Source organism: Schistocerca piceifrons, chromosome 5 (assembly GCF_021461385.2).
Source record: "Schistocerca piceifrons isolate TAMUIC-IGC-003096 chromosome 5, iqSchPice1.1, whole genome shotgun sequence".
In the NCBI taxonomy this organism is placed as follows: domain Eukaryota; kingdom Metazoa; phylum Arthropoda; class Insecta; order Orthoptera; family Acrididae; genus Schistocerca; species Schistocerca piceifrons.
In genome coordinates this window covers 150,908,871-150,930,106 of record NC_060142.1, presented here as the reverse complement: position 1 = coordinate 150,930,106, position 21,236 = coordinate 150,908,871, and the positions used below count along the sequence as shown (strand labels likewise).

The 21,236-nt window shown below is 44.3% G+C and overlaps 1 protein-coding gene across 1 annotated transcript in view; it reads left to right on the top strand.

Annotated features, from left to right (window-relative positions):
• Nucleotides 1-21,236, top strand: part of LOC124798817 (neural-cadherin-like) — an 858,611-nt gene that overhangs the window by 757,434 nt on the left and 79,941 nt on the right. The gene's annotated exons all lie outside the window — the stretch shown is intronic.

Below are 21,236 nucleotides of genomic sequence, written 5' to 3'. Positions count from 1 at the left end.
AGCGCGCGAGGTATTATAACGAGTGTACAGACCTCCAATAAGTCAGTCTGCATTAATCTCCGTTAGCCTGCATTAGTCTGTAGTGAAGTTTCAGTCTGCGCCTAATAAGATTACCATATTCCTGTACATAGCCATGAAGATAAATGAATAGACACTTTGTCAAGTATCAGAGATATGTGAGAATAAGGAAGACCAAAGGAACTTCAGATTGTCAGTTGTAAACAGCATCCAGAATCAAGTTAAGTAATATCAATGCTTTTTTATTATTTTAATAAATGTGTGTGAAAATTAATCAAATTCTGTTTAAAGGTGGTCACCGTCAATCTGATACTCTAAGCGTGCAAGTGGCATTTATATCGTCTGACCTAACGGCAGAAGATAAACACGCCACGATAAGACCACGAGACATATTGCTGACACTCGCCTACTTCGTTAGAGCGACAAGTCAAATAATCTGATGGTGTGTGTACCGAAGGTCTTACAGTACGCACAGCGCAACAGCCTTACACCACCTTACTGGGCCCGCCGAAGTGGCCGTGCGGTTCTGGGCGCTGCAGTCTGGAACCGCGAGACCGCTACGGTCGCAGGTTCGAATCCTGCCTCGGGCATGGATGTGTGTGATATCCTTAGGTTAGTTAGGTTTAACTAGTTCTAAGTTCCAGGGGACTGATGACCTCAGAAGTTGAGTCCCATAGTGCTCAGAGCCATTTGAACCACCTTACTGGGAGGAATTGTACCACTCTACCGGTCGACGCCGGAGCCGGAGTCTTACTGCGCCATTAACTTCCCAAACATCCACTTACTGCTTCTCGCGGAGTGCATCCTTCATTGGGCTATACGGATGGAAGCCGGAAGGTGCGAGACCAGGGTTGTATGGTGGACGAGGAGAAACAGTCCAATAAAGTTCTGTGGGCTTCTCTCGGGAGCGCATACTTGTGTGATGACTTGCCTTGTAATCATAACAAAGCGCAGTTTTGGTTACGCCTTCCCCACAATATTATCAATGTGGTCTTTCCAATTTAAGTTGCTCGTAATGGTAGGAATTAGAGTTACGAGCAACTTAAATAGGAAAGACCACGTAGGTTATATTGTGGGGAAGGCGAAACAAAGACTGCGCTTTGTTGGCAGAACACTTAGAAGATGCGACAAACCCACTACACAGCAGCCTACGTTACACTTGTCCGTCCTCTGCTGGAATATTGCTGCGCGGTGTGGGATCCTTACGAGGTTGGATTGATGGAGGACATCGAAAAAGTGCAAAGAAGGGCAGCCCGTTTCGTGATATCGCTCAATAGGGGTGAGAGTGTCAGTGATATGATACGTGAGTTGGGGTGGCAGTCACTGAAACAAAAGCGCTTTTCTTTGCGGCGAAATCTATTTACGAAATTTCAGTCACCAACTTCCTCTTCCGAATGCGAAAATATTTTGTTGACACCCACCTACGTAGGGAGAATTAATCGTCATAATAAAATAAGAGAAATCAGAGCTCGAACGGAAAGATTTAGGTGTTCCTTTTTCCCACGCGCCTTTCGAGAGTGGAGTGGTAGAGAAATAGTATGAAAATGGTTCGATGAACCCTGTGCCAGGCACTTAAGCGTGAATTGCAGAGTAACCAAGTAGATGTAGATGTAGATGTAGATGTCGTGGAGATGAAGAAGTTCGTTTGCATTTTTGTTGCAAAGAACACGCTGAAGTCGTTTATTCTATTTCCTGACGGTACCACAATACACTTCAGAGTTTATCGTTGCACGACGAGGCAGGATATCAAACAGAAAAACACCTTCACAGTCGCAGAAGACCGTCGCCATGACTTTACCGTCTGAATGTGAGACATGAACTTTTTCTTTGGAAAAGAGTTAGTGTGGCGCCACGCCATGGTTTGCCATTATGTTTCCTGTTCGAAGTTATGAACCCGTACTTCGTCGTCTGTGACGATGTTTGACGAAAAATTGTTACGATCAGCCTCATAACGCGCAAGGAATTCCTTCGTTGCTCCTTATGGCCTTTGAGTTGCCCAACTGGTGGGCGAGTGTTCAGCACTACCAACAGAGACGTCCAGTTGAGCAGCCAGGTGTTGGTGTTCCGTCGATCACCTCGAATGAGTGCGTCCGCTTATTCCATCATTGCAGCGGTCACACAGCTGTATGCGGTTGGCGGCACGCTCGGGACGTTTCCGCGACCTTGTTGCGATCCTGACAGAAGCCTCGCCCAACGACTCACCTTGCTTTTGTTCAATACCAGGTCTCCGTAACATTCTGCAAGCGCCTCTGAATGTCTGCGATGCTCTGGGTTTCTGCTAAAAGTAACTCAGTGACAACTCCCTGCTTAGATCGCACCTCTTTGCAGACGCCATTTTAGAACGATGCGAACAGCGCTGCCTCCTGCCGGAACTTCACGAAACTGTAGGGGCTAGTAAAGGAATATTCCACGATGTCCCACAACAAATTACGCAATTTTGCAACCGAAATTTTACCAGAAAAAAACAGTGTTTCATTACTTACTGAACGCCCCTCGTAAATAAAACTACCTATTCCACATAAATATGCGAAAAGTTCAATTTTTGCTCCATTACGCTATCAGCGACAAATCAGCGGACACTGAAACCTGAAACATTGTTTACGTCCGTTCTCGGAGCTACCGTACGATCACGCGAAATCACACTCGCGTCTTCTGCCAGAATCCACGCATTTGTGGCGCAGTGCGACACGCGAGACGAATTATGCGACATACAGCTGCACGGATTTAATCGAAAACATTCATTGTTGAATGGAGATTAATTCTATGCACTGCTACACAAGGAAAGCCATACCCCCGTGTTAAACTTACCACCAGTGCAAATTTAATAATGAAAAGACCTGTAGCAGTCCATTTTCAGAAACATTTTGGAAGGTGACTGTCAACAGCCGTTGAGTGATGGATAAAATGCATATTTGAACCATTAGATGTTTTTACTTTAAACCCAGAAATATCTACCGGTTTTCGTCGTGAACCATCTTCACAGATGAGGGTTAAAATGGTTTAGGCCACCATATTGTATTAGTCATTACTTAAGATGTGTAGTGCAAGCTGCCGGTGTGTGTAGTGTTAACAGTAAAAGTTGGAGGCGGTGGTGCTGTGGTGTGGTCGTTTTTTTTTTATGGAGGGGGCTTGCACCCATTGTTGTTTTGCATGGCACTATCACAGCCTACATTGATGTTTTAAGCACCTTCTTGCTTCCCACTGTTGAAGAGCAATTCGGAGATGGCGATTGCATCTTTCAACACGATCGAGCACCTGTTCATAATGCACGGCATGTGGCGTAGTGGTTACACGACAATAACATCCCTGTAATGGACTGGCCTGCACAGAGTCCTGATCTGAAATAGAACACCTTTGGGATGTTTTGGAACGCCGACTTCATGCCAGGCCTCACCGACCGACATCGATACCTCAGTGCAGCGCTCCGTGAAGAATGCCTGCCAGTCCCCAAGAAACGTTCCAGCACCTGACTGAACGTATGCTTGCGAGAGTGGAAGCTGTCATCAAGGCCAAGGGTGGGCCAACACCATATTGAGTTCAAGCATTGCCGATGGAGGCCGCTTCGAACTTGTAATTTTCAGCCAGGTGTCCGGATACTTGTGATCACATAATGCGTATAGTATTTTTGAAAAAAATGTGTGGACTTTCTTTCTCGTGGAATTAAGGGCGTTACCACGGCTGGAGGCGGTGTTCTTCGGTATTGATTTGTTGTCTCCTGGGGAACCTGATTTTTTTTGTGCAGTGTGCTTATGTTCTGAGCTACGCGCTGCTGAGTCACATTAAGAACGTGATCATAATGGCGTGACTCGACAATTTAGTCGCCAAGCACGATGTAAAACTATCTTACGCGTCGACGGTGCCTCCGGCGAGAACGGGCGACTGCACTTCGTGACCTCTAGGCGGGTCGCCGGCATTGCCTCAAGTGCTGGTGGCCCGAAGTGTTTCGGGGATCCTGGCGATGGCAATCGTCGGGAGCGAGAAGAAGCGACCCGGGCCGGCGACTCGGCACATAAACTGGTTTACAGCGGCCTCCAGCGCCGCCCTTTAATAAAACACCGCGCGCACTAAACTCGGCCCACCGTAATTTCCGGTGTCCCGCGCCCTCTCCCTTAAGATAGCTGACGTCATGGCGACCGGCTCGCCGCAGCTCGCCTCGGCGAGTCGCCGCAATCGCGAACTGCATTATGCGCGCACCCGACGCAGACGAGACAATTACGGGAATGCGCCGGCATTCTTCGCAGCGTCGTAAAGTTTTTTACGCACGCATAAATCCAGCCTGTTTTCTTTGACTTGTAAATCTCAGCTGGTCTCTGTAGCGTTTGCCAAATGTAAGGCAATAAGCGTTTTTCGCCCTAGCTCCATGTGTAATGTTTCACTGCTCCTTTTCATATTTTGTCGCAATGATAGTCGTTATGCTCGATCCGTCAAACTGAAGATTGCCCGGTCTCATTTCCCATGAAGATGGCTTGTTGGCTGGTTTGGCGAGTGTTCTACCACAGGACTGATTTCGCCCAAATCCTGCGCTGAATAACACCAAAGAAAAAAAGAGACTTTATTTTTTTTGTCATTAGTCCTTAGACTGGCCTGATGCGGTCTGCCACGAATTCATCGCTTGACAGAACGTGAAAATTAGAAGAATTTGAGGTAATACAGAGGTTTATCGACAGTCTTTCGTCCCTCGCGCCATTTGCGAATGGAGCAGGGATGGTGGATTCAGTTAGTGGTACCAGAAGTACCCTCTGCCACACAGTGTCAGGTTGCTGCCATGGTATTGATGTAGCTGTAGATGTGACAATCTCCTCATCTCAGAGTGTCACTTGCGTTCGAGAACTCAATTATTTGCTGGATATATTCCAATCTCTGTCTTTCTCAAGAGTATTTATCTTGTTCATATACCTCAAATATCAAATGGCTCTGAGCACTATGGGACTTAACATCTGTGGTCATCAGTCCCCTAGAACTTAGAACTACTTAAACCTAACTAACCTAAGGACATCACACACATCCATGCCCGAGGCAGGATTCGAACCTGCGACCGTAGCAGTCACGCGGCTCCGGACTGAGCGCCGAGAACCGCGAGACCACCGCGGCCGGCCTCAAATATCATTCTTAACAGATGTGCTATATTGGGGAAGAAAGCCGGCTTTAGTGAGGTGGGTGAAGTCTTGATTTTTTCCCAGTCACTTGGCCAAGGTCAGTCCTGCAGCGCGGTCGACGTATGCTGTGAGCTGCTAACAAAGATCGAGGGAGGTCGCGCAGTGGTTAGCACACTGGACTCGCATTCGGGAGGACGACGGTTCAAACCCTCGTCCGGCCATCCTGTTTTAGGTTTTCCGTGATTTCCTTCAATCGTTCCAGGCAAATGCTGGGATGGTTCCTAATTCGATGGGACCGATGACCTCGCTGTTTGGTCCGTTCCCCCAAATCAGCCAGCCAGCTAACAAAGAGATTGCACCATTATGCGTTCGACCAACGCTGGAATCAGTCTTGGAGCAAGTGTTCCCTTCAACTGTCCACACCGAGCACGTATAAACAATGAGGTGTCTGCACCTGCCAGGTTACATGATCGCTATCAGTCGTACGGGAATGTGCTAATCTCCACTACGAATCTCTTTTGCTCCTGCTTAAGCCTCGGATGGCATTGATATTGGCTAACATTATTGTGTTCCAGTCGAATGATATATAGTGCGTAACTGGTAAAATAGGGTGAAAGTGTACTTACTTGATCAAGATGTCTGGGAAATGAGTGCGTCGTTTTCCGTTTTCCGTTTTCTGTTTGTGTGCTGCCCTCTATGTTACCGAAAACCGGGTGGTAAGTACCGGAGATTATTCGGCAGTTTTAAGACAAGCAATTAACTTTTCGTAAATGGCGGCAAAGAGTAGAAATCGACTGTGAACTGTGTAGAGTGCTGAGTATGATAGAAAACGTTATTATTTGTGAACATTGATCATAATACATTATTTGGTTAAGCGACAGTAAACGTTTATTTGTGGTCGTAGTTCCTGACTCCTTTGCATTATTCATAGAGAGTTGGAACATTTTATTGCAGTTTAGGCGGGCTGAGAAGTTGACCTGTGGAACGAAGACTATGGACAGACAATACATTCTCCATCACTTTCTGGCTGTCCGTACAAACAGTTTTCAGGCCTTTGTAAAAGGCTGTGGCATCTAAAAATCTCACAATACTTCCAAACATTTCAACTTACAAAATTAGAAAAAGACCTCATGTTTTCAAATGTGTGTGAATTCCTAAGGGACCAAACAGCTAAGGTCATCGGTCCCTAGAGTTACACACTACTTAAGCTAACTTAAACTGACTTAAGAACAACACTCATGCCCGAGGGAGGACTCGAACCTATGGTGGGAGGGGCCGCGCAATGGGAGGGGCAACGCAATTCGTGACATGGCGCCCTAAACCGCCCGGCCACTCCGCGCGGCCCTCATGTTTTCACCCACCGCCCCACACAATGGTAAACCATGGCTATTTCCAGGACTGCACGTGGAGAGGCACTAGAAGCCATTACGTCCAGCCATTCAAAGAGAGAGTATACATTTAAGCAATTAATTGAAAATATAATCGCAGATTCAGGCAGAAGGGGAAACTGCGAGTCCAGTGACCGCAATCACGGACTGAATCCGAGCATACTGAATTGAGAAACTGTTATGCAAATTTCCTGCGTTAAATCAGTTTTTCTAGAGATTCTAGATACGCTGGTGTGTTGCGGATGATAAGATCAGAATAAATTTCTGTTAGTTTTCAGGCATATCATTAAAGCAACACCAAGATGGCTTGGAGTGTTAAAAAGAAAAGAAGAGACGATTTTTTCAAATTTGTTTCGTGACCACGCTGTCGCGGAAGAATGCAGTTTTTACTCGATGTCCTCCAATTGGCGTCACAGTGGAATATCCTACTTAAGAGCTCGGAAGACACCCCCACGCCACCGCAGGGAAGCAACGGCGAAACTAGCGCAGCGTCCCTTGTAAAGTTGGCGGCGTGGACTATTTTTTAACGATGAAAGTAGCAGAGAGAGCTAGCAGAGCCACGCCCTCCGGCAGACTCTTACGCAGTCTCTTCTCTCGTCCGATTCATGTTGATCGTTTGTGAATACTCGCGCAGAAATCTGTGCCATCTCAACTTACAGCGTGTGCAATTCCATCACCTTGAAGTCAGAGGCGCAGATTTTACATCACGATAGCAGTTAGATCGCTTCGCGAGATGACGACTCGATTAGTGCGGGTGTCGTGACCGTGCGCTGGGAGTCGATTGCACGAGTCGATTGCAAACCTCACTCTAACACGATTTAGGTTAGCGGGCCGCACGTGCCAACGTTTGCAACGAGTTTCGATTACTCTCACGGCCAACCGACATCTCCACAGTTTTTCTCAGAGTAGTTTACGCACGTTGCGTCGAATTACAACTGTCGAGGGGCTGGACCGATTTGTTTATTATAGCTTGTTATTTACGTAAGTTCTTTTCCCAGTGGAGAACGGGCTGTCGCAACTGATAATCCGGCTTTGTGGATTGGTGGTTATCCCACACTGTAAAGACTACCTCGCATTGCTTTTATTTTATGGTTCCTAAATTAGTTTCTGCCTATCTGTTACTAGTCTGTAATCTTCCTCACCGTTCCGAATTCTTCAAACGCTTCCCGCCTGAAATACCTCTGTATGTTCAGATTTCCGATACTGCCCCTGTCAAGAAGACAGCAAGATCTTTCCAGGTAAGAACATATTCATCTGAAGATAGAGGAAGTAACGGTTAGAGCAACATGTACGATTGTCACCGTCATTAATATATCATAAATGGGATCTGTAAGGTAAGTGTTCGGTATAGATGATTATACGGCGGAAAGATAGACGCGTGATACAAAAGTGATTACAATTGATTCCTGGGTTAGATGTGTGTTACAAAAGTGATTGCAATTGATTCCTGAGTAGGTTTTGGAAACGCGTGTATTTAATTAAAGGTGCGTTGAACGTGTCGCCTAAAATTTTAAATAATGAACATTTCTTTTCAGAATTGCTTAACGGGAAGGATCAAACTTCATTTTCTTTCATTTTCATCTGTATTCTTGCTATAAGTACAACTGCGATATATTACAATGACGTCTTTGTTATTTCAGTGATACAGCAACTTTTTTTATCCTTCAGAAACGACCTTTGGTGTAGCAAAATTGTCACGAAAATAGTTTCAAACAATGTAGTATAGAATTCTTATAACTTCACATTAGTGTGAAATAGTCTACAATGTAATACAAAGTAATATATTGCCTCACAATAATTATTCTTAGACATGGGACGTTTATACTCAAGGCAGCTTTTATATTCTATAAAAGTTAAGATTAAAATATTCTTATTTGTTTTTGTTTCTCATCTGGAATCATTTAGGACTAATTTCATAGTTTTAAACATCAGCCTACAGCAGGTGTCGTACACTTAAATGATTCATTATATGCCCCAACACTTCTTTTACTATCAATTTTACTTGATCCTGTAGAGTCAGTCACACCCCACTTTGGTTTATAAACCACCATACGAGACACCGACTAGGCTGCGAATCCCTATAAATAAACCTTCTTCTTGTAAATATTTTTCCCCTTGCCGATCCTGTGGAGAATCTCCTAGTTTATTATCTTAACAGTCCACCTAATTTTCGACGCACTTCCGTAGCACCGCGTCGCAAATGCTTCGATTCTCTTGTTTTACAGTTTTCCCACGGTCCATGAGTCCGTTCATACAATGCTGTGTTCGAAACTCCGACCTTGCACTGAGTGCTTGCACTGTAACAGGTACCGTGTGAATCTTTGTAATAGTTCAGTCGCAGTGAACGAGCACGTTGCTTCAGACTTAGTCCTACCCGTCTCGGGGGTACAAAACTGGCGGATATGCTACATACCTTCTCGGAAAACGATGTGGAAGAAAGTAGTATTAATTGCAGAACCGTAAATGAGCACGTAAATTCTCTGTTGCCTAAAATGGTTTCGCCTGATTAGTCATTCTTAGTCAGTGGCTGCGTCTATCATGCCCCAGTCGGTCAACACGCATTGGTGGTTAATCAAAGGAATAACAACATTAGGTGCTAGGGGGCATTAAAATAAATCGATTGAGAAAGCCGGAAACTTGTACAGGATCGGGACTCAAACTCGTATACATCCGTTTCTCGCGAACGGTCGCCTTGACAGATTCGGACATGGACCCTACTGACCCAAATTTCTAATTTATCCACGCTACTAGCGTAGTGCCCCTGCCCATTATCCTCGCTAATCGTAGAGATCGCTGATTCCCGTAGGAGTTCAGCCTCGTTTGTTCATCTGTACTGAAAGGATCATTCGCCGTCTCACCATGGTTGTATATACGTGGCGTCTGTTCTTTCTGACATATTCGAAGGAACACACACTACATGGATCTGAAATACTGATGGGCTATTGAAAGTGTGCAACCTGTGGAGTCCAGTTTACGCGTTAAAGAATTTACGTGGGCATTTATTGACTTTCGATTTTTTCACTTGGTGGCTGATGAAAAATGTGTAAGGTGATATATGTATTATATATGACAGGTTCTGCAATTGAAAATAATTGTGTTTTTGGAGCTAAGAACGTAATGGTAATCGTTGAGATGATAATGGTCTCTTGACCAAAGCCGAACACGTTACAGCATCATCTGATTGTTCCATGATGCCGACGTTCTGTCAGCTATAGACGTAAAGGAGATACATCTTAATTAAAATCATCCAAAAATTTTCTTACACCTAATGAATAACATCTTCGAATTTCTTTCTGTATCTTATTTCGGGAACACACAGAAAAATCTATTTGAAAATGTTAGCACTTATTAATTCATAACGTATTTGATAACAAAATCACACTTAAGTTTAATAAAGTGCTTACTGAATTTTGGGCCCTGGAATAGTTGTAAAATCTCACTCATTACATTGGCCACACTACATCTTGAAGAAACAGTAATATCATAGAAATGAAATGACCCTGCTACATTCGCACATTACAACCCTGTGACTGCCTCCATAGAGTAGTGTCCAAAATATTACTCTATAGTGCGATAAAGATATGTATTGCACATGTAACTACATACTTACCACTGATTTATGCACAAATGATGCCAATGTTGATAACGCTCTGCCACCTAATAATTTTCTGCCATGTCGTGGGAACACTAACGTAGTCTTTTTTTTTTTATGGCTGCAGCGGCCATTCACGCCAGTTCATCCTCAGTGTTTCACTGTCAGTTGCTTCACTAGTCTTCGTGAACTCTCTGGCGTTCTGAATTTGTCGCTCACACCCATTTGCGAACCACTGATTTGGTCATCGTGTCTGCGTCGCGCATTCAAAAACCCATTACTGCACTAATCGTCGAGCGGTTCGTTTCACTTCATCGGGTCTGGCGGTCTAGCAGTGAAGCGCGTGCCTCGAAACTGAAAGGTGGCCGAAACAAAAGTGACCTTGAAATTCACCTCCACTCGCACGTTTTCCCCCCACCCGGTTAGAATTTTCAGTATGTTGATCACGGCACTCCCTCCTGCCGCTGTGCAGAAAGACTAACAAGGGGAGGCCGCCAATTGTGAAATTCAGATTCGATTCATACTGCGCATAATAAAAGCTCATGGCCAGAGGTGTAATGTGGCAAAGCACCAAGATGCACTTCTCAGCCGTTGTCGAGAAAATCGACAGTTAAAAGAAACCGTTGCGGTGAAATACTCTCTACGATTAATAATTTCCTACAGCGTCGTGGCGCCGCGGTAAGCGCTCGGGTTCGTAATCCGAAGGTCGCCGGATCGAATCTCGTGCCATGCAACCTTTTTTTTAGTATTTGTTTTTTGTAATTCAAATATATATATATATATATATATATATATATATATATATATATATATATATATATAATTCCCGGCAATCAATTGCAACAATTACGCATATAATAAGTTGTTGAAAGTCGTTTGTCGTGGAAAAACTGGCGACTTCAAACATCATTATGTTTTCCGCAAACAGTTGTATTTCACAAATGTTATTAATTGTCTTCATAATGTTAACCACGTATAGTTAACGGGAGACGCAGAAACGGTATTCCGAAACGAATACGTATAGCGTAAGTCAAACGTTCGAATTAGAATAGAGACTCCACGAACACAAATTTGTTGCGGAAGGTATGAAATATAAACTCCGTTACTCGCCCGTTACACTTGAAGGACAGATGTTGAATGGGCCGAAACGAGCCGCCGCACAACAGTGTAGTTGCCTGCTAACTTCGAAAGAAGGTAGATGCGGTCCCTAGCGCAACTTATAACATCGTCGAAAGTCAATGCGGACGGAAGAGCTTTGTTACACCCTGTTAAATAAACGGAAAAATGGAGGCGGTACAATTGGAGAGCGATCCGCTTTCACCAACATGCATAAGCAATTCATTAATAGTTTATATATATATATATATATATATATATATATATATATATATATATATATATATAAATTACAAAAAACTAATAATTAAAAAACATTGCATGGCGCGAGATTCGATCCGGCGACCTTCAGATTACGAACCTGAGCGCTTACCGCTGCGCCACGACGCTGTAGAAAACTATTAATCGTAGAGAGTATTTCACCACAACGGTTTCTTTTAACTGTTGATTTTCTCGACAACGGCTGAGAAGTACATCTTGGTGCTTTGCCACATTACACCTCTGGCCATGAGCTCTTATTATGCGCAGTATGAATCGAATCTGAATTTCACAATTGGCGGCCTCCCCTTGTAAGTTATTTTGATTGACTGGGCTATAACTCCACAGGCCTAGGCGTGCACTTACAAATTATAAAAATGTCGGTTGTGTAAATTTTACCTCACAATTTTGTGAATTTTAACAACAAAAAAAATTAAACATTTTTGTTTGTCTGGCCCTCTTATTACGAAACTATTGTGCTGTAAGGGTTCAGTTAGATCGATTTGTAAACGTAATTAATTTTCGCACAATGTTTACACAAGTATTTTCTGTTTCATTACCCTCAAGGGAAAGTTTTAATTAATAATATTAACGAAATATACGTCTAAGCCGATGGTTTAATATCCCAGTCAGTGAAGATCAGAAAAGGTCGAAAATGCGAAATAATTCGTGTAATCGTAAATTTTTGTACAGTAGTAGAAGGGAGTGCCATGATCGACATTCTAAAACTCCTGACCGTGGGTGGAGGATGAGGATGAGTGTGGTGGTGGACGTGCGTTTGAAGGTCACTTTTGTACACTTTTTTCTTTAATAATGTGAAACTCGCGGCGTCCAGCGAAAACGTATCCCAGTGCAAAATTAAACTACAGAGCGGGAGGATACTGAAAATTTCGCACGACGCGCAAGCGCTTTGGCTTAAGCCGTCGGCATACGGACCGTGCATCCGAACGTTGAGCGTTGAGCGTGCCGAGTTTCTGGCGTCATAGCGTGGAGTAGCACGCTCGGGAGTCTTTCCGAACGTGCAGAGCAATATCTGGCATGTTAGATATTCTGAGCGTGCGTCTGACCGTTGACCAATGAGATGGCACAACGCCACCTACGTCACAAGCACGCCGTCTCCCTTCAGTACGGAGTTGTGAGGCGCCATATTGGCATTCATTTCAAGCCTATATGTATATATGCCGTTTCTGAGCACTAGCAAATTGAGAATCACTGGAAAAACCGTTGTTAACAGTGTGATTCATTCCAATAAAATAATAAGACACATCACATTCGTGGCAAAAGAATTATTGTAACTTGCGTATTATGAGAGTAGGCTATTTGAAGGCAGCGACACACTGAAGATCCAACCAAAACGCATTGTTCTTGGTACAATTTGTTATAATTAAATTTCATATCTATGATTAACGTTTTCAGCAACGCGTAACGTAATATGATTACGTGCCATAGGTCTGCTGTTGGTTTAGTGTAATGAGTAGCGTCATTATTCTGGAAAGAGTTGTTTGATAGGGCGGTGGTTCGTGTCTTGACATTCCCAAATTTCTTTTCGTAGCATTAGCGTTTTTATTAGGTTCTGATACTTTATTATTAATTTAATATAAGTATATACTATAACATCTGATGTTATGTAAATATAAGTTCACCTTTTTTTGAGGGGTGACTTTGTTCGATTGGCTTAATCTTCAGGACAGCTTGCGCTACTTGTATAAAGATATTTTGCTCCTTTTTCTTTTACGCTATCGTAATTCACATGTTGCAAAGATTCTGCTACTGGGTAGGAACAATGATCAAGTAAGACTGACCTTGGGGTTTTACTAAAATGTCGGAATGATGAAATAATGTTTATCTTATGCGCAGAAGTATTCCAAATTTGTAACGCACTGTGCGTTTTCAACTTATCGCGGCGTAATGAATAATCGATTAAATTTCGGGCATGCAGCCACGCAAATAAAATTTCCTCCACTGATATTTCGGCCGCGTATCGTCCGGCCATCCTCAGAGTGAGCTTGTGACTCACTCTGAGGATGGCCGGACGATACGTGGCCGAAATATTCGCGCGGCTGCATGCCCGAAATTTAATCGATTGTAACGCACTGTTTGTAATGGAACTTTTATAAGCCTGTGTCCTTATTGATTGGACATGGTACTTTCCTTTTCGTGGACGATGGAGGAAACGCGCGTTTTAATAGAGCTAGTGTGGGAATTTTACGCGTGCCCGTTGAGTAAACAGTGTGATTTAAGAACAAGAAACATCCCTCAACTGCCGCTGGAGTGCGTCGCGATCGCGTATACCACGTTGGGGCCCACGTACCGTATGCACAAGTCGCATCGTTCCTGAGCGTTCAGCAGTACGTTGAACTTGGCACGCTCCACGTTAACGTTCGACAACACGGTCCGTGTGCCGACGGCTTTAGGTGGTCGTCGTAGGCTAATATGCCGTACAGGAAATGTATTCGCAATTGCGAGCATGAGCCATTATCGACTGTGTATCGGAATGACGACAATGAAAGTTTGTGGCGGACTAGGAATCGAATCCGGATTTCCTACTTTACACGAGCGGTCACCTTAAACATTTCGGCTATCCGTGCACGAATCACGGCCGGACCATGTGTCACGATCTGCAGTAGTAAGTTACGCATATTCCCGTTACATGTCTAGTGAGAGTCGAGGACCTAGTATTGACGAATAAATACGAAATAAAAGTGCTTGTGGTGTTAAGAAAAATACGATGCATTGTTTGCCCGGACACGTATTCTTGTCCGAAGGAACATTGCAACCTACTTCTTAATAACGCAAGAACTGCTATTTCATAGTTTGACGTAGTTTCCCGACTTGATAGAACACAAGCCTACTCATGACATATAAAATTCATATGCTTTCCGTTGTGTGCCAGCCTAGTCCGCTGTAACTAGCTATGACGTCACGACTGTTGCGCAATACCTTAAAAGTAAAATAAATAATCTGAAAAGTTGATAGCATGTTAGGAATAATGCTAAAATAATAATGTGCTAAGTTTCAGTTTGGTAACTTAAACAGTTTTCGGAATTTGGACGTTTTACGTAAAAATCATCGGCGCAACAGGAAGGAGCTAGAAACTTCAAGATTTATATTCGGGTTCCTTTTTCACTGTAATTTAATGGAAACAGCACGCTGGATCTGACAAAGTAATATTTTGGTTGAAATTCATGATTTTCTGTTTTTGTGTCCTAAAAGTTCGGAAGCAAGATAGATTAAGTAAGTGATTAGATAAAGCTACGATGTTTAGATTTAGGTACAATGGAGATACACTATAATAACAAGGACGTGAGAAGTTTCAAAAAGGTGGCTATAAAACTATAGCTGTAGCGTCTCTCCAAAGGGCAAGTTCAGAGCTCATCTATTGCTTGGAGTACAACTAAAATAATTCTCTCGCCAAAAGTATTTAACCAAGCCACATTAGAATTTTATTATAGATACTTACCTGTGTGCTGATTGCACAAGTAAATCGAGAGCTTCATTGGCCTTCAGCGAATGAAGCAATTAATTGTTTATTAACTTGGAGCGGTGTTCTGCTAGCCCCAGCGGCTAGTCAGTAAGGCAAATATTGTCGGCTGCTCCTTCAGCGGTCTGCACCGCGGCTATATAAATAAAGAGTGTGCGACCTGGAGTCAGGCCCTAGTTCTCTTCTAGATTCGTATCAGCGCGCACTCCGTGTCGGAAGCCGCGTCGCGTTTATGCAGTTGCCAGGAACAGCCTTGGATGCCGTATTACGTAACTCCATATGCACTTAACAATGAGTTCGCATTGGGCTAAAGAGTTAATAACGGAACGACTCCAGTGATTTATTCTCAATTTGCGTATGTCGTATTTTCACGTGTCGCCGCAGGACAGACTTTCTACTATTACTAGCGTTGCGTTTGATGAGTGTTGACATCAAATTTTGGCGAGCATTCACTTTGAACATTTACATCGATAACGATTATTGAACAGTTTCGTTATCTAGGGATAATAGGATCCGCGCAAAATACTCTGAACAGCTCTGATAGTATAATAGCTGATATGGGTAATCATCTGTTTGGAATTTTACGCTTTATCGTTTTCAGAATATAGTGAAAGTTGTTACAGTAAATTGCATTTTCTATGACTCCCAGACATCATCCTAAATTCTCAGATTAATGAACTTCAATAATCGATAACTTTTTTTTTCTTTCTCCATCAGAGTGGGCACAGTGAACTCTAATTCCAGGCATCACGTTTTTGCTAACCACTTCCTGGTTGCCGACATCGTATTTAGAGAGCCTGTATTGAGAACGGCAATACTAAAAAGAATATACACTCAGTCGCAAAAGTATTCGGACAGCACGTAACGGCGCATAATTTTGCAGTTTGCCGCATGAACAAATACAGAAATTGCACTTTGTAATATATTTGGGACTCTGGGTACGATGTCGCAACGTGAAACACGCGTTAAATACGAAGAATTGTTGTTGGACATGTGTCTGTTACGTGTAATATTTTCTGAAAACGGCATGGGAAGGTGCAACAAAAGTATTCGGACAAAGGCGGACAACGTGAGAGAATAGTTCATTCCGAGACGCAGAGAGGGTGAAGCGACTGCAGTGTGTCCGACATTTCCGCGAGACGATAGCGATGATTAGTAAACACGTATCGCGAGCCTGTGCAAGTCGACGATGGGATACAGAGGGAAGTGTTCTACGTTCGAGCAAAGGCAACTTGTCGGTTATCATCACGCGAAGGGGAAAACCTGCAGGGAAATTGGCGCAATAGTGAACATGAAGAAAAGTACAGTTGACGACATTATTAAACGGTTCGACGACATTATTAAACGGTTCGAGAAAGACGACCGACTGGAATTCCGTTGGTTGGTTGGTTGGTTGGTTCGGGGAAGGAGACCAGACAGCGAGGTCATCGGTCTCATCGGATTAGGGAAGGACGGGGAAGGAAGTCGGCCGTGCCCTTTGAAAGGAACCATCCCGGCATTTGCCTGGAGCGATTTAGGGAAATCACGGAAAACCTAAATCAGGATGGCCGGACGCGGGATTGAACCGTCGTCCTCCCGAATGCGAGTCCAGTGTGGAATTCCGTTGCAGTACAAGACGGCCACGGACATTTTCACAGAGAGATGAACGTGTGATTGTGCGAAAGGTACAACAGAAACCGAAAATACCTGCCACACGAATTGCAAGTGATGTGGAGGGAGACCTTGGTATAAAAGTTCATCCCGAAACCGTGCGGAGAGTACTACGACGATCGCAGTACCATGGTCGAGTGGCACGGCGAAAGCCATTCATAAATGCAGTGAACCAGAAGAAACGTAAGCAGGTTGCGCGGGAATACGCCGAATACGGTCAGGCTTGGAGGAATCGTGTGATATTTTGCGACGAATGTAAATTTACATTGTGGCAAAGCGACGGAAAGGCAAACGTATGGCGAAAGACCAATGAAGAGCTGAATCCCAGGAACCTCAAACCAACAGTAAAGTTGGTGGGAGCATCATGGTGTGGGGATGCATGTCCGGCAGTGGTGTGGCTGATTCAGTGTTCATTAATGATACGATGAACAAGGAAGAGTATTTGAATATACTGCGAGGACATTTGAAGCAGAGTGTACGACATCTAGGTATCGCGAACAACTTTCATTTTTATCAGGATAATGATCCCAAGCATACCGCGCGTATTTTACAAATGTGGTTGCTCTTCAATTGCCCGAAAGTATTGCACGCCCCTCTCCAATCACCAGACCTTAACCAAATCGAACATTTGTGGGATAAATTGAAACGGACCCTCCGCGCGGACAACATCTATACGAAGGAAACCTTGAAAGAGAAACTGCGCCAAGAATGTGTAAATATAGGCCCAGATTTCACGAAAAAACTCGTGTAAAGTATGCCTAGTAGATTGGAGGAGGTGTTGAAAATGAAAGGTGGACCCACAAGGTATTGACATTTCCGTCGTACAACTTATGAACATTTATCGGACAGTGTTAGAATACTTTTGTAGCAGCAGGGTGTGCAGGATGTTTCATTTTTGTTGTTAATTTTTCTGTTATTTATGTTTTGGAAACGAAATACGAGGGTTATCCACAAAGTAAATTACGTTTTGGAATTAAAAATAAATAAATTATTGGAAATTTTTTTTATTATATGCAGATGAAAGCCACACTTAAATACTACTTTTCTACATAGTTGCCATTTAAATTAAGGCACTTATCGTAGCGATGAACGAGCTTGGAAATTCCTTCGTCGTAAAATTCGGCCGCCTGCGCCTTCAACCACGTGGTTATCCCTTCTTGAAGCTGTGCGTCGTCATCAAAACGCTGCATAGCCAACCACTTCTTCATTGTTGGGAATAAGTGGAAGTCGCTCGGTGCCAGGTCGGGACTGTACGGCGGATGAGGAAACAACTCCCACTTAAAAGATTCGAGAACTACACGAGTGGCATTTGCCGTGTGGGCCCGGGCGTTGTCGTGAATCAGCAAGATCTTTGAGCCCAACTTTCCCCTGCGCTTGTTTTGTATTGCTCTTCTGAGGTTGTGCAGAGTTTGGCAATACATTTGAGAGTTTATTGTAGTGCCTCTTACCAGGAAATCCACAAAAATCACACCTTTTCTGTCCCAAAAGACAGTCGCCATCACCTTCCTTGCCGACATTGTCTGCATGCATTTCTTGGGTTTTGGGGGGTAATTTGAGTGCCACCACTGCATTGACTGCAATTTTGTCTCGCAGTTCACATGCTTAACCCATGTTTCGTCACCAGTAACGATGCGATCGAGTAATGAGTCGCCATCTTTCTCGTAAGCGTCCAAAAACGTTAACGCTGCATCCATTCGCTGATTTTTGTGAATCTCTGTCAAGATTTTTGGTATCCATCTTGCACAAAACTTGTGGTAACCAAGCTTTTCGGTAATGATTTCGTGCAACAAACTTCGTGAAATTTGTGGAAAACTCATAGAGAGTTCCGTTATTGTGAAATTACGGTTTTCACGGACCGCGGCATCGACTTTTTCGACAAGTTCGGCAGTCACTATGCTGGGTCTTCCACTTCGCTCTTCGTCGTGAACGTTAGTTCGGCCATTATTTAAATTTTATGACCCATTGACGCACTCCACCTTCAGTGATTATGTTGTCCCCATACAGTTCACAAATCTGCCGATAGATTTCTATCGGTGTACAGTTTTTTGCAGTCAGAAACCTTATTACAGCACGCACTTCACACTTCGCGGCACTTTCAATTAACGCTGACATTTAAAACTGTCACAGTAACTCAACGGAGTATGGCACGAACCTCTCACTAGCACGGCAGGATGCCGACTGAGCGGCGGAATGCCATGACACCAAGATGGCCGCGCTAGCCCCGCCCCTAACGGACACAAACGAAAACGCAATGTACTTTGTGGATAGCCCTCGTGATACAATAATTCTTTTGTAATTAATGCTGTTCCGCATATATATTGCTAATAAATATGTTTGGGTTTCATAGTCAGTGTTTCTCGAGTACTCATTGTGAAACTTCCCACTGTCCGAATATTTTCGCGACTGAGTGTATAATTCCTTATTTTCCACCCGCCGCCCCGCAGAGTGTCCTGTACGAAACTGTTCGCCTCGACTCCCTCTACCCCACTGTGCTACATTGCAAGCAGTTAGCGTTTGTGCCGTGTATATTATTCTTATTGCTTCCAGATTCAGCTGCGGTTCCTTTGCAAAATTCCCGGGGATCCCCACGAGTTCTTGGACAGCAGCTCGAGAACCGCTGGCTTAGCGTGAGCGCTGGACGCAGACTTTAAATGCCGCACACCTCTAGCAACGCCAGTGCGTGGCCGTGCCGTTCTAGCTCCTTGCCTCTGTCGCCTCCTTTTAATCCGGCTTAGAGACAATGGCGCCACCTGCTCTTGGTCCTGCTGCTCCTCGGCTAATCCCCGCTGTTCCCGCCTCCGCACACACCGCTGGCGCAGCATGCACTGCGCACACGTCGTAAAACTCCGCAACCCCTATTAGCCGCGGCAAACACGTCACCGCCTGCATGGAGGACGGAATTACGCCGGTAGATCCTTCTGTCACTGTACTCTGCCCGTCCAACCTTCCTCTGCTACTGTGTTCCCCAGCCTTGAATTGTCATAAATCACAATATTCCAGCACTAACGTGACAGCGATCGTAGCTCGGATAAAATAACTTTGTCGTCGACAGATATGACAACTCTGTTGTTCTGTCACATTGACGCGCATCTAGTGTAGAAACTTAGACCTTGTTCTGAGCTGAAACATAACGAGCATATCTCGAACAGAACGATCTCCCCTATGTCAACCAGCATGGACTCCGAAATCGTCGATCATGCGAAAACCACATTCCGCTTTTCTCACATGCCATCCTGAAAGCTGTGGATCGAGGCAATCGGGTATGTGCTGTATTTATTGACTTCCTGTGAAACGTTTGAACAGTCATATGTGGTATCAAACGTAATTTGTAATTCTGCTGAGGATTTCTTGGTAGTTATTCGGTAACCCTTTGCTAGCGCCCACGAACCCACCCACGATTCAACAATCCAGGAACCCTGCTGCACCGCTACATCCATATCCTACCTGTGATGAATCTACATGCCTGGCCATCCTCGCCCGCCGGAACTTTAACGAATTGCCGCCACCCAACGATCAAATCAGTCGCGCGATAGACTCTTTTTTTCCAGTTGTAGTCAATAACCTTCCACCTCATGCCATCTGTATGTTCTCCTCCCTTCCCGATCTTCCCCCTAAGTAGCTATAATCACTTTCTGCTTTTCCACAGGGACCCATAGTTCCACTCATCTTTCCACCTCCATCGTCAGCGTGACAATTTAATGTAGCCTTGGCGTTGCCATTATAACAGGATTAACTTTATCATCATTAATTATATTTCGCCCGCCCGGTTAGCCGAGCAGTCTAACGAACGGCTTTCCGGAGTGGGAAGGAGCGCCTGGTCCCCGGCACGAATCCGCCCGGCGGACTTGTGTCGATGTCCGCTGAGCTGGCCAGTCTGTTGTGGATGGTTTTTAGGCGGTTTTCCATCTGCCTCGGCAAATGCGGGTTGGTTCCCCTTATTCCGCCTCAGCTACACTATGTCGGCGATTGCTGAGCAAGCAAGTTCTCCATGTACGCGTACACCGCCATTACTCTACCACGCAAAGATAGGGATTACACTCGTCTGGTCTGAGACGTTCCTTGGGGGGGGGGGGGGGGGGGGGCGAACTGCACAATAACCCTGTGTTCGGTGTAGGGCGGCGGAGGGGTGAAGTGGACTGCGATACTCGCTTGGGGTTGTGGCCCACTGCGGCCGCGGCGGGGACGGACCCTCTCCGTCGTTTCTGGGTCCCCAGTTAACATACAATACATACCATTATATTTCATTTGTTATGTAAAATCATCCAAAAAGTTTGTTTGCCGACATATGTTTTGAATATTCGGTATTATTTTCGACTATTTTATGTACTAGGTTATTGTAAAATATATTCCATATTTTGAGAGGTGTTAGTACTGACCAAAGCAAAATAAAAGTGTCCAGTAGACATGGGCTCTAAAGTAAATAGATTAAGAGATATGTGCATGTATTCGTCTTCACTACTGGAAACTGTTTGCTATTACGGAAAACCTCCAGAACGTTGGAAATAAGAAGTAAGCATATAAGAACACATTATTCTGTTACTTTGGAACAGCAGAGCTTCTAGAGGAGCCATCGCTGAAGCTCATGTCTGCCATTTCTGGTGTGGAATAATAGGTTTCCATTGTGGTGTTAAGTGCAG